Raw genomic sequence first — 15,038 nt, forward strand, 5'->3', positions numbered from 1 at the left:
GCGATTGTAGTTACATGATGGTATGTATTTGGCAAAATTCATTGACTTTATATTTAAAATTAGTGACTTGTATTGCACGTAAATTAGACAACAATAAAAGTGCCTAAAACTTTTAAGAATAAGGATTTGTAGATTTGTATTTGTACATATAGATATTTATAGATTTGGGTTTATTTATAGACACACACACTGAAGAGAGGAAGAGTCGGTGAGGGTGATGAAGAAAACGGAGAGCACTTGGGTGAGGGGTTGCTGTCGGAAGAAGGAGGAAAGTGCCTCCAGGCTTTGCCTGAGGGACAGGACTGGACATCTGAAGGGGACCGGATGTTGGAGAAGTGATATTCACAATTAATGCTGATTTGGGTTTGGGTTAAGAGGGAAAACACAGAGATGGGGAAAATGCAAACATTCACAGAGCCAACGTCTCCCTCCTGCCTCCTCACCCCCATCCTCTGTCCGCCCAGCTGTTACCCACAGAGCAAAAAAGGGGGTGGGCGACGGTATCACAAGCAAGAAAAAATAAATCAGCCTATAGCAAGGTGGTCTGCAGATTCCTTTTTTATTTTTCGTTTTAGGCAGTAGAATGCAAGAACTTAAACTGTGGAGGGAAACAGGGTTTGTGTTTGGGCCACAGAAACAAGGTCCTATGTCAGCATCTTCATTTTAGGGCAAGACTCTGACTCCTGGACCCGAAGAAAGAAGGATCCAATGGTCCAGAGCTCAGGCTTTTGCCAGGACCCCTCAGCCATTCAGGCAGGCTCAGGAGGAAGAGGGCGTCCTCAGGTCTTTGTATCCCTGAAGTCAGATATTCTCACAGCTCAGTCCACTTCAGCAGCAGCCTCCTGAGCTCTGACCACTGCCCCCTCCGCAGCAGCTGGAGCCCCCCGAGGGCTGGCTGCAGCAGTCAGAGCTCTGGTGCCTGCGGCGGTGGGATCTGCGGCGCCTGTGGTGGCTCAGGCAGCAGCCCCCACCCCCAGAGCTGCAGCAGTCCCCGGAGCTGGGGCCACAGCAGCCCCCTGAGCTGGGGCCACAGCAGCCCCCAGAGCTGACACTGCAGCAGGAAGAGACTGGAGCTTTGGGGGGGCACTTAGGAGGGCATTTTGGGGGGCATTTAGGAGTTTGGCACTTGGGAGGGGGCTGGCACTGCTGCTGGCTCTGCTGGCAGGACATCTCGGCAGGCGGGCAGGAGCTGGGGGAGAGTCACACACAGTCAGACCCAGGACACAGAGATGCCCTACTCTTCTTGTCCTTTGGCACTCCTTCAAATCATAGAAAATTAATGTCCAATATTTTTACTTCTTTTACTGGTTTTATCAAACTTTCACATCATCTCTTTGGAGGATAGACAAGAATTTTTCCATTGCTCAAAGTTGTGAACTAAGACAAACAATATTAAAAATGCATCCAATAGTCAACATCTTATAAACAAAAGAAGAAATTATTCCAATTATGTCTTCCAGTTAAGGGGAAATTATTTCTTAGGAGGAAAAAAAAAAGCAAGCATTCCCTCTTGTCATAACTCTTAAGATGGTTGATTCTGTGCAGACAGCATTGCAAAGGGTCTTGGGGATGACCTGGCGCTACCATCTCACTTTGTAAAAGAAGGTTTTGAGACACTCTATCCATCAGACCTTGAACTGAATGCTGGCCCTTTTCTCCATGCGGAGTTCTGATCTCTGCTCCTCGCCTTCTCAAGGTAATGTTGGGCCTTGCGGCTCTCACCCACCTTGTAACCTACTCATCCAGAGAAGTTTGCAAACACGTTCTCTGAACCATGGATATATGGGTCCAGTAAACCCAAAGGAATCTCTGGTCCCCTCTCCACTGCCTGGCTCTCTGCCCCTGCAGTTGAGGGCAAGGTTGTATTTTCAAAGGGTGCTTCCCTCTGGGAAACTCCAGAGTAGAGCCCAGTGCTCTGCCTTCCAGTGTCCCTAGTCCCAAGGAACCACCCCACTGCAGATTAGTCTGATTTCTCCAGAGTCCAGAGGTGCAGTCACCCAGTCCTTCCACCTCCTGAGCTTAGGAGGTGCCAGACTCTCTCCTGCACACCCTCCCTCAGGTGTCCTCGAACTCCCTTCCTTTGAAAATGTGGACCCCAATTTACCCCTTTCCCGAGACCCTGCCCAGCCTCCCCTCCTGCTTCCGATCTGAGCATCATCCTGGGGAGGCCCGTCTCCCACCCAGGGGACACTCAGTTCCCAAAGCTCCCCCAGCCACCCCTTCTGGTCTGAGCACCGTCCTGGGGAAGACCATCTCCTGCCCCGGGGACACTCACCGGCTCACAGGCAGGCACAGGGTCCGTCACACCTGGGAGGTGATGGATGCAGGTGCTCTGGTCCCCAGGCCTTTTATCCTGGCCTCGGGCTCCACCCCAGCCTGTGAGCCAGGACCTGGGCATGAGAGGACCCGCCCGCTGCCGCCCACGGGGCCTTGACACCCAGGGATGACAGGCAGATCCTCACCTGCCTCCTGCACGGGGCTCAGGGCAGCGGCTCCCAGCCAGGAGAAAGGACATGCCCCATTCTCCTTGGGGTGTGCCAGATATGAAGGCTTCATAGCACCTGTTGTTGGGCCTCAGGCCCCAAGTCCTTTGGTTCTTATTCCCTCTGACGTTAGCTCACTGGGTCTTGGCAGCCTGATTTGGGCTATAATTTAGAAAACACTTTGCACTTCTCTTTAGGTTCAAGTCATACTGCCAGGCTATCTGAGCCCAGGAAACTGCAGATGTATGTACCTACATCTGACTTGCTGCCTATTTTCATTGCCTGAAAGCTAAGAACAGACTTGATAGTTCTAAACGGTTGGAGAAAATTAACAATAAAAATACTTCATGACACATGGAAGGTATATTAAATTCAAATTTTAGTGCCCATAAAGTTTTATTGGAATTCAGTCAAGCCCAATCCTGTATGTATTTTCTATGGGTAGTTTTATACTATGACAGACATAACTAGTTGGGACAGAGACCCTGTGGCTTCCAAAAACTAAAATACTTACCCTGTAGCCCTTTATGGGAGAATTTGCTGTCCTTGGTGGAGTCTATTGTTTCTGAAAGCCTGGAGTCAGGCAGATCTAGGAAAGAATCCTGGTCCTGTCACCTAATAGCTATATGTCTGTGTGAAAACTATTTAACTGGACTCACTTCTAGGGTTTTGTTTTAATTTTATATATTTTTTTGTTTCCTCAACTTTATTGTTGTAGTTAGAGCAAAATAAATTCTCACAAGGATACTGTACTAATCAATAAGATAATATAAGGAAAGTGCCCTGTAAAAGGCCTTTGCATGATGGACACTCAAAAAATAAAATTCCTACACATTCATGAAAAAAGAAAATATATATCATTTTTAAATCCTAACTGCTTTCAATGGAAGGTGAATCTGGGTTTTGTTTTGTTTTGTCTGGGTTTTTTTTTTTTTTTTGGTTATTTGTTTCCTTTCAATCATTCCCTTTTGCTGTCCAAGATTCCTTTGTTCTGCTAAATATCTCAATGCATTTGAATATGAAATGGCGGCCAGGAAAAGAGTCTGTGTGGAGTGGGAGGGCTCTACATCACAAGCATAATTAGAGTGACTAAGGGACCTTGTGGTGGGAGAGAGTGAAGCCCACATAGAAAGAGAAGGAATGTGAGAGCATGAGATGGTGAGGACAGACCACTAAATTCAGGGACCCAGGAGGTGAGCTGAGGGGAGGGTCTCCAAGAGCTTTGTAAATGCCTTGCTGCTCCTTAACCCTAAATTTTCATTGCTGTGTTCTCTGTTTGAAAATGGTTTTCCATTCCTACACTCTCCGTGGATGAAGGTAAAGGGCATCAGTTCGCTTCTGGCTCAGGTTGGTGTACAACCCCATGGTGAGATTTTCCAAAACAACAATAAACCTAATTAATTAGAAGAAGGCACGTTAAAGCCAGAAGTGAAATAAAAAGCAACCTTCCCCTCCTGTCAGCAACTGAAATCTTGGGAGAGAATCTAAAATTATCCAGAGCATGGAGCAGCTAGAAAGAGGAAGTGTAAGGTCAGTCAGCTTGTAGTTGCAAGATGGCGATATGGGTTTGATTCTGAGTGTATGGTTGGGCATGTGAATGTACAGGGAGACTAAGCATTTGTGTGTGTACATACGTGGATACTGTTTGTTTGTTTGTTTGTTTTTTGCTTGCTTTGGTATAGCATCTTTCTGGTTTATCCCTCTTCTTCTGCTTAAAACTTTACTAGAAATAATTTCCTAATTTTTTCATAGCGTGGCCATATGTCCAGGGACAGTTTTGTATTACGCCTTTTGGACAGCATAAATTAGTGTAAACCTTCTTTTTACTCTCAAGTGTGTCCCAGTTTAGATGTTAAGCACATAGCCAAGTCACCCCTAAGTGAAATATTTTCAAAAGACTTCACTGGTCCAGGATGAAATCTGATCTCCTCTGCCTTGCGTTCAAGGACCTCTCCAATATGACCCTATCCCATGTCTACAGGTTTCCTTTGCCCTCTGTCTTCAGAAATCCTTCTCTCCAGCTGATCCGGCTCATGACTTTGAGCAGGCTGCTCCTCACTCTACCTGTGTTTTACTTTGTGGGATGCATCTCTGAAATGAGATCGAGCACTTCTTGAAATTAAGGTTTGGAGTGATCTGTTTGTCACCTCATCTGCACCTCCTTAACCCTAAATCATCTGCACCTAGAAAAGTGTTAAGCATGGGGTGGGAAATAGATGTTTTATGACACATCACCAGCATTGCAGAGCACTGAGAGTTTGCAAATGGCGCTTCCATGTGACTTAAGGTAATCACAAGACTGACACCTAGACATGCACCATACACCCTGTGGAGAGTTGCCTCTATTACTCAAGTATGTCTGCACTTCTTGGATTGTCCCTAACATCTTAGTGATGGAAGGAGGGTCATGATACTGGTTCCTTGGCTCACACAGGTAGTACTACTCAGAAGCCCAGCTCATGGATTCCTAGGATGACAGGACTGGGATGCCATTTGTCATGCTTCTGCCTTCAGGCAGCGTGTAACCAGTGGTCAAATACTCTGAGTTGAGTGTAGGTGATAAACCAGCAGCACAGTTAACTCGGTCTTACATCACAGGACTTGTCTCCAAGCTCTGGCTATTGGATTTTGATTAATTGGGTGCCATTCCAAAAAGAAAAATATTTACTGACAGGGAATTGATTTTCTGAGCTCACTATTCATCAAGAGTGTCTGCCTCTTACACCCTCTCAACTTTGGGAAATGGGAGAGGCACTGTGAGGTCAGTGAGAAAGTATTCCAGCTGCAGGATTACACTGTGTGCCCTGCTCCTGCCACCCACTCGCAGAAATAGGGCTCCATACATTAGCAATTTTTAGTTTCTCTCTCTTCCAAAAACTATATATTTTAAAACTTTTTATCGTATAGTATAACATATATACAAAGCAAAGACACAAAAAAAGCAGTAGTTTTCAAAGCACTCTTCAACAAGTAATTACAGGACAGATCCCAGAGTTTGTCATGGGCTACCATACGATCCTCTCAGATTTTTCCTTCTAACTGCTCCAGAATATAGAAGGCTAGTAGGTTTAAATATATGTTTTTATCACCACAGTCGATTTTTTCTTTCTTTCTTGTGAAAAATAACATATATATATATAAGCAGTAAATTTCAAAGCAAAGCACCACAATTAGTTGTAGAACATATTTCAGAGTTTGGCATGGGTTACAATTCCACAAGTTTAGGTTTTTATTTCTAGCTGCTCTAAAACACTGGAGACCTAAAAAGGTATCAATGTAATGATTCAGCAATCATATTCATTTGTTAAATCCTTTCTTCTCTGTATAACTCCACCGTCACCTTTGATCTTTCTATCCTTCTCTTTAGAGTTGTTTGGGCTATGGCAATTCTAAATTTTTCATATGGGAAGGGTCTGTCACTAATATGGGGTACAGAGATGGAACTATCTGGTGTTCTGGAGAGGCTGGGCCCTCTAGGTTTCAGGACTTATCTGGACTAGGGACACATCTGAAGGTTGTAGTTTTCTGGAAACTACAACCTTATCCTAATGCATGGAACCCTTGTAAAATCTTATATATTGCCCTAGGTGTTCTTTAGGATTGGCTGGAATGGTCCTGGTTGGGGGTTGAGAGGTTATGATAGGTAGCAAAGTCTAACTGAAGCTTGTGTAAGAGCAACCTCCACAGTAGCCTCTCGACTCTATTTGAACTCTCTCTGCCACTGCTACCCTATTAATTACACTTCTTTTCCCCATTTTCATCAGAATGCCACAGTGCCAGGCCTGGACTCATCCCTGGGAGTCATCTCCCACACCACCAGGGAGACTTTCACCCCTGGTTGTCATGTCCCACGTAGGGGAAGGGCAAAGATTTCACTTGCAGAGTTGGGCTTAGAGAGACTGAGGCCACATCTGAGCAACAACAGAGGTCCTCCTGAAGTAACTCTTAAGCATGCCTATAGGTAGGCTAAGCTTCTCTGCTACCTACATAAGCTTCACAAGGGTAAGCCTCAAGATCAAGGGCATGACCTATTGATTTGGGTGTCCCTAAAGCTTGACACCTTATAAGGGGATTGCCTGATGGTAAAATTTAATAGTTACATATTTTTTCTCCCATCCCTCTAGGGACTTTGCCAATCCTTTCTGATTTCTGCATAATATACTCTAGGATGTTTCCAGGCATTACATTAAGCTGTACAGGATTGAAGGACCTCTTTCATATTCTGGGTTCCCTGTGTTTTAATTGTTCAAATGAATTATACAAATAGGTTGAGTTAGATTATGTGCTGCAGAAAATTTTGTTTCCAGACCATATAAACCTTTCTTCCTTTGATCTCAAAGAGTATGTGTGGTTCTAAAATGCAGACATTGTCTTCCTTACCCCTGTGTTCTGAATTACTTTAACCCCAACCTGATCAACTTTGCTCTTATCTCTAAATATCGGGTTATATATATGTGAATATATATAAAAGAGCCTCTCAAAATCCAGAAATAATAATCACCACTCTGGACTAAACGTGTCTGCTATAAAAAGCTTACAATCTAGTCCCCGTTTTCTATATGCATTTTCTAAAGATGACCACACCATTGTTGTTGTTTTGTTTCTGGCTTATTTTGACTCACCAAATGTCCCACATGCTCATTCACATCCTTGCATGCCTCATAACATTTTTCCTTCCTGTAGCAGCACAACCTCTGTTCATAAGTATGCCCCATCGTTTGCCAATCTACTTCTCCATCAGTGCATCCTTCAGCCACCTACATTCATCAGGCATCATGTAGAGGCCCAAAGCCCACAGTCCATCAGCATTCTCAATTTGAGATCATTTCATTGTTCCCAGGAGACAGAAAACCAATAAACACACCTTCGCCAAATAGGAGATCTAAACCTCCTCTTAACTCTTGTCCCTCCCCCTATTATGTACCTCTGCTGGTGCCATGGTAGGGCTGATGTTTTCCTTTTAAACATAACCCATAGTGTGCAATAGCAGTTTTCCCCCTGTATCCTGGACTTAAACACTTTGTACACAAATCATACCTCTGAAGTAGTTCTTGTATGAACTAATTTATATTTCTAGTGTTAATCAGTGGGACGTGTGGGTCTATACAATCCCTTTCAATCTTGTTCATCTTCAATATGGTAATATTACTTCTAGACCTACTTCTAGGTAATATTTACACTAGAGAATCACCTTTGCTCCTATCTATTTACTTACATTGGCTAATGGTTCATTAGCCAATGGTTCACCCATTTCTAGTTTCTATGTATCTCTAAGTCTCCTTTATTCTGTATTATAAACCTCTGATTATACATTTATGCTAGTCATAAAAGTGGAGTCATACAGTATCTATTCTTTTGTGTCTGGCTTATTTCACTTAGCATTATGTCCTCAAGGCTTACCCACCTTGTCCTGTGCTTCAGGATGTCATTTTGTCTTACTGCTGCATAATATTCCATTGTATGTGTATATCATAGTTTCTTAATCCACTCATCTGTTGATGGGCATTTCGTTTGTTTCCATCTTTTGGCAATTGTAAATAATGCTGCTATGAACATTGGCGTGCAAATGTCTGTTTGTGTCATTGCTTTCAGCTCTTCTGGGTATATACCAAGTAGTGCTATTGCTGGGTCATAGGGCAACTCAATATTCAGTTTCCTAAGGAACCACCGAACTGTCTTCCATAGTGGTTGCACCATTATACATTCCCACCAAGAGTGCATAAGTGTCCCAATTTCTCCACATCCTCTCCAACATTTATATTTATAGTTTCCTGTTTGTTTAATAGCAGCCATTCTTATAGGTGTGAGGTGGCATCTCATTGTAGTCTTGATCTGCATTTCCCTTATAGCCAATGAAAATGAACATTTCTTCAAGTGCTTTCGAGCCATATGCATTTGCTCTTCAGAAAAATGCCTATTCATATCTTTAGCCCATTTTATAATTGGGTTCTTTGTTCTTTCGTTGCTGAGTTGTACAATTTCTTTGTGTATACAGGATATCAAATCTTTGTGCAATATGTGACTTCCAAATATTTTCTCTCATTGAGTTGGCTGCCATTTCACCTTTTAACAAAGTATTTTGGGGTACAGAAGCATTGATTTTGAGGAGTTCCCATTTATCTATTTTTTCTTTTGTTGCTTGGGTTTTGGGTATAAAGTTTAGGAAGCTACCTCTTATTACTGGGTCTTGAAGATATTTCCCTATGTTTTCTTCTAGAAGCTTTGTGGTGCCAGTTGTTATATTTAGGTGTTTGATCCATTTAAGTTAGGGGTCCTCTTTCATTCTTTTGGCTATTGAGATCTAGTTCTTCCATGCACACTTATTAAAAATGTTATTTTGTCCCAGTTCAGAGGATTTGGGGGCCTTGTCAAAAATCAGTTGACCATAGATTTGGTGGTCTATTTCTGCATTCTCAATTCTATTCCATTGGTCAATGCTTCTATCTTTGTGCAAGTACCATGCTGTTTTGACCACTGTGGCTTTATAATTGGTTTTAAAGTCAAGAATCATTAATCCTTCCACTTCATTCTTCTTTTTTAGGATGCTTTTAGCTATTCAGGGTCTCTTTTCCTTCCAGATGCATTTGGTAACTAACTTTTCCAAGTCTGCAAAGTAAGTTGTTGGAATTTTGATTGGTACTGTGTTGAATCTGTAGATCAATTTAGGTAGAATTGACATCTTAACTATATTTTGCCTTCCTAGCCGTGAGCAGGGAATGTCTTTCCACCTATTTGGATCTTCTTTGATTGCTTTAAGCAGTGTTATGTAGTTTTCTGTGTACAAGTTCTTTACATCCCTAGTGGAGTTCGTTTCTAAGTACTTTATTCTTTTAGTTGCTATTTTGAATGGAATTTTTTCATTGACTGACTCCTCAGTTAGTTCATTGCTTGTGTATGGAAACATTACTGACTTCTACACCTTAATTTTATATCCTGTTCATTGCAGAATTTGTTTATTAGCTCAGGTAACTTTGTTGTAGATTTCTCAGGGTCTTCCAAGTATGGTATCATGTCACCTGCTAATAATTAAAGTTTTACTTCTTCCTTTCCAATTTGAATGCTTTTATTTCTTTGTCATGCCTGCTCGCTCTAGTTAGAACTTCTAGCACAACATTAAATGATAGTGGTGACAGTGGGCATCCTTGTCTCATTCCTGATCTTAGGGGGAAAGCTTTCAGTCTCTCTCCATTGAGAATGATGCTGGCTATGGGTTTTTCATATATTCCCTTTGTCATATTAAGGTAGTTACCTTTGATCCCTATCTTTTGGAGTGTTTTTATCAGAGAAAAGATGTTGAATTTTGTCAAATGCTTCTTCAACATCAGTCAAGATGATTATGTGATTTTTCCCTTTAGATTTGTTAATGTGTTGTATTATATTAATTGATTCTCTTGCATTGAACCATCCTTGCATTCCTGGTATAAACCCAACTTGGTCATGGTGTATAATTCTTTTAATGTGCTGTTGGATTCAATTTATTTATATTTTACTGAGAATTTTTGTATCTATGTTTATTAGGGAGATTGGCCTATGGTTTTCCTTTCTTATAGCATCTTTACCTGGTTTTGGTATTAAAATGATAGCTTCATAAAATGAGTTAAGTAGAATTCCTTTTTCCTCAATTTTTTGGAAAAGTCTGAGCAGAATTGGTGTTAGTTCTTTATGGAATGTTTGATAAAATTCCTCCGTGAAACCATCTGGCCCTGGGCTTTTCTTTGTAGGAAGATTTTTAATGACTGATTTAATGTCTTTACTTGTGATTGGTTTGTTGAGATCTTCTATTTATTCCTGAGTCACTGTAGCTTGTTTGTATATCTCCAGGAATTTGTCTATTTCATCTAAGTTGTCTAGTTTATTGGTGTATAGTTATTCATAGTATCCTCTTATGATTTCTTTTATTTCTTTGGGGTGGTAACACACCCCTTCTCATTTCTGATTTTGTTTATTTTCTTCCTCTCTCATTTTATCTTTGTCAATCTTGTTAGTGGTCTGTGAATTTTATTGATTTTCTCAAAGAACCAACGTTTGGTTTTATTGATTCTTTCTATTGTTCTTTTGTTCTCCCATTCATTTACCTCTGCTTTAATCTTTGTTATTTCTCTTCTTCTACTTGCTTTGGGTTTAGTTTGCTGTTCTTTCTCAAGTTCCTCAAGGTGTGCTGTTAAGTCCTTGATTTTTGCTCTTCCTTGTTTTTTTAATATAAACATTTAGGGCAATAAATTACCTGCTCAGCACAGCCTTTGCTACACCCCACAAGTTCTGATAAGTTGTATTCTCATTTTTATTCATCTCCAGATAGCTATTGATTTCTCTAGCAATTTCTTCTTTGATCCAATGGTTGTTTAAGACTGTGTTATTTAATCTCTATATATTTGGGAACATTTCCTTTCTTTCACGGTTATTGAGATTTAGCTTCATTCCATTGTGATCAGAGAAAGTGCTGTGAATAATTTCAATGTTTTTAAATTTATAAAGACATGTTTTATGCCCCAGCATATGATCTGTCCTGGAGAATGTTCCATGAGCACTGGAGAAGAATGCGCATCCTTGTATTTTGGGGTACAATGACCTATATATATCTGTTAGGTCTAATTCATTTATCAAGTTGTTTAACTTCTCTATTTCCTCATCAATCTTCTGTCTGGTTGCTCTATCTATAGAGAACACTGGTGTATTCAAGTCTTCTACTATTATTGTTGGAACATCTATTGTCCCTTGAGTTTTGTCAACATCTGTCATGTGTACTTTGGAGCTCCTTGATTGGGAGCATAAACATTTATAGCTGTTGTATCTTCTTGGTGAATTGACCCTTTAATTAATATATAATGTCCTTCTTTGTCTCTTATGATGTGTTTACATTTAAAGTCTATTTTGTCTGATATTAGTATAGGTACTCCTGCTTTCTTTTGGTTTCAGCTTGCATGGAACATCTTTTTCTATCCTTTCACTTTCAATTTATTTGTATCCATGTGTCTAAGATGAGTCTCTTGTAAGCAGCATATAGCTGGATTGTATTTCTTAGTCCATTCTGCCAATCTGTATCTCTTAATTGGTAAATTTACTCTGATAACATTCAAAATTATTACTGAAAGGGCATTTCTTGAATCCACCATCTTATTTTTTGGATTTTAGTTGTCAGATCTATATATTATTTTCCTTTTTTCTCTTTTTATCTTTTAAGTTACCCTTACTGGTACTCTTCAATTCTGTGCCCTCCTCCAGACCTCCCTCTTCTGTCTTTTTATTCAACCGGCAGAGCTCCCTTTAGTATTTCTTGTAGGGCCAGTCTCTTGTTGACAAATTCTTTCAGGATTTGTTGGTCTGTGAAAATTTTAATTTCTCACTCAGTTTTGAAGGGCAATTTGGTTGGGTACAAACCTCTTGGCTGGAAGTCTTTCTCTTTCAGGACATTAAATATATCATACTACTGCCTTCTTGCCTCCATAGTGATAGTTGAATAGTTTGAACTCAGTCTTATGTGGTTTCTCTTGTATGTAGTAGATTGTTTTTTTTTCTTGCTGCTTTCAGAATTTTCTGCTTCTCTTCAACATTTGACAGACTAATTAGCATGTGCCTTGGGGAAGGCCTGTTTGGATTTGTTCTGTTTGGAGTTTGTTGGGCTTCTTTGACTTGTATATTTATGTCCTTTGTGAATTTTTCCCCCCATTATGTCATCAGATACTCTTCCTAGCCCTTTACTCCTCTCTTCTCCTTCTGGGACACCAATGATTCTTATATTTGTGTGCTTTGTTTTGTCTCTCATCTCCCTGAGATCCAATTTAAATGTGTCATCTATTTTGCCACTTACTGTTTTAAGTGTTCAAAATCAGTTATCCTAGCCTCTATATCACTTTTTCTTTCTTCTTTCTGTTCAAATTTGCTGTTGTGTGCCTCTAGTATGTGTTTTATTTGATCAACAGAGTCTTTAATCTGTGTGATATCTGCTATTTTTCTCTTTATTCTTTCAAATTCCAATTTATGCTCTTCTACTGTCATCTTGATCTCCTTTATATCCTTCGCTATTCCACTTATTTTATTAAGTAAAGTTGTATGAACATCTTTAATTAGTTGTTCCAATGTTTGTGTCTCTAATTTTTAATTTTGTGTTTTAATTTTGTCATAGACTGGGCTGTATCTGTCTGCATTGTGACATGCTTAGTGATCTCCTGTTGTTTTCATTGCATGTAAATATCTTGATTGATTTACTTTGGGAGTTGATCTTCAGTAGTCTAAGGCCTTGTGTTTGCAGGATGGATGTGTAGCGGGATACAGGGCATGGAGTGGGGCACTCAGTGTGGTGATGCTTTGCAGGGCAGGTATAAGCACAGGTTGGGGATGTTACGCTGATGCTTGTGAATGTGGTACCCAGCAGCCAGGCAAGATGTAGCTGTGTGGGTGCACAGGTCTGGGGGGCATAACCCTGGTGTGCGCTGGCCTAGGGTACAGGGCCCTTTGTGCTCATGCTAAAGCTGTGGCAGCAGGTCAGCATAATGCCTTCATGGATGGGGGCAGATGTGACCCGGCTGTGCAGGTCAGTACTTTCTCAGAGCTGGGAAGTGTGACTGAGGGCCGAGTGCATGCATGGGTCTCACACTGCTGCAAACTGATGTTTCCAGAGCTGAAGGACGTGATTGGGGCCTGAGCATATGTGTGGTTCTAGGACTGCTATAAACTGAGTTTCCCAGAGCTGAATGATGCAATTAGGGGCCCGTGTGCATACATGGGCCTAGGAGTGCTGTAAACTGATGCACAGAGCTCAGGGAGGGTGGGATGAGGCTGTGCGATACAATGGGTAGGATTGGGGGACAGGGGTAGCAGGTACGTGCACTGGGGGCTGGTGGGGTCAGGGTGCCTGGAGCGCAGGAAATAGGAATGGGTGAGGGGGGTTCAAGTGTGTGGGGTGTGGGGTGAGTCACCAGTCATGGGGCTGCATCGGTGAGGAGAGCGCGCCCAAGGAACTGGCCTGGCTCACTTCCTAGTCCCGTACTCCCATCTGCACACTCCTGCGGGCTCCCCACCTCTGCACCAGGCTCCAGCTTCCTGCCTCTCAGTTCCTCAGCCTCTGCAGCCAGGGCTGCCCCAGGTGGTGCAGACGCTCTCCCAGGTCAGCCACGCTCCCGAGTCCCCACCTCAGTTGCCCTCCTGTCCTTTCTCTAACTTTTCCTCGGGGCAGGGCTGTGCCTGGTTTACTCTATTCAACCATTTTCCCAGAACTCCCAGAAACTATCGTTTGTATTATAAATTATTTTAAAAGTCATGCATCAAAAGTATTAGAAGAAAACTTTTATTATTTATAATTTATTGAGAAAGAGAATTATTTTGAGTCAAGTTAAAAGGAAAATAAAATATATTTTAAAAATTGATCATTTTATACACATTAAAAGTTAAAAGTCCATATAGCAAATATATCTTAAATGAGATAGAAATAATTTGTTAGGGAAACTTACAACACATATACTAGAATTGTAGAAAAATAACTCTTAGAAATCAACAGGAAATATACAAGCAATGGGAAAAGGTCTTAAACAAACCAGAAAATAGATAGAAATGGCCAAAAAAAAGTTTTGAAAATATGTTCAACACTACTAATAATCAAATAATTTAAACAAAACAGAAGGAAATATTTTGTCTTTTTCTGGTACAGGGTGCCTATCCAATTTACTCGTTCATATCAGATTGACAAAGATTGAACGTCTGACAAAAACTCAGTATTGGAGAGGGTGTATGAAATTGGGCTCTCATGCTTATAAGCATGTGTGAGAATAAATTGGCACAATTATTTTGCAAGACAACGTGATAATTTATTCCATACACTTTATGCAGTGTAAATGAATTAAAATGAAAATTGGTCACTTCTTGACCTTTTGACTAAGATCAAGTGTAAAATGAAAATTGAGCATGCATTTTTATACATAGTCCATATTTCTAAAGAAAAATATATGCATAAGAATGTTCATTTTGGCAAATTAAAAATAATGTGCTCAAAAAAATTAAATAAAATAATGTGTTCAGCACATTTTCAGGCTGCAAAACCTGTATTCTTATACCTGCTTGAAAATACAGAAGATAAAATTTTTTAAAAGAATCTATTTTAAGTAACAACAAAATGCCCAGTTTATATAAAAACACATATTTTAAATGAATAAACATTTATGTATAAAATAGATCTAAGTAGATGGAGAGCTATAGCACATGCTCATGAAACAATGGGGAGGAAAAGCAAATATAATTACGATGAAAATCCTGTTCATAGTATTATATGTATTCAACATAATTTAAGTCGAAACTCCAACAGAGCATTTTGTTTTGCTGTGTTTTTTCTTGATTTTGTGAAATGTGATAAAGTTATTCTATAAGTTACATGGAAGAACAAACACTGGTATATGTCCTGGTTGATTAGAAAGCTTTGACAGTAAAGATGATAGGTAATCTCATGAACAGACCACTGGGATATAACTGTGAACATATTTTTAGGTACATACAAATATGGGAGCTTGGATTATGGTTGAAGAGGTACTTCACATTATTGGAGAATAGCGGACTATTTGATGCTCA

General features: G+C 40.6%; 1 long non-coding RNA gene across 1 annotated transcript; it reads right to left on the bottom strand.

The window, feature by feature from the left end:
* Positions 1-545: 545 nt before the first annotated feature.
* On the bottom strand, positions 546-2,317 carry LOC143678697 (uncharacterized). The gene is made up of 2 exons (XR_013173411.1): positions 2,276-2,317; positions 546-1,189 (listed from the first exon to the last, which is right to left on the bottom strand). It is a non-coding gene; the product is annotated as an uncharacterized LOC143678697 (long non-coding RNA).
* Positions 2,318-15,038: the final 12,721 nt, after the last annotated feature.

This window comes from Tamandua tetradactyla, chromosome 4 (genome assembly GCF_023851605.1).
Source record: "Tamandua tetradactyla isolate mTamTet1 chromosome 4, mTamTet1.pri, whole genome shotgun sequence".
Classification (NCBI taxonomy): Eukaryota; Metazoa; Chordata; class Mammalia; order Pilosa; family Myrmecophagidae; genus Tamandua; species Tamandua tetradactyla.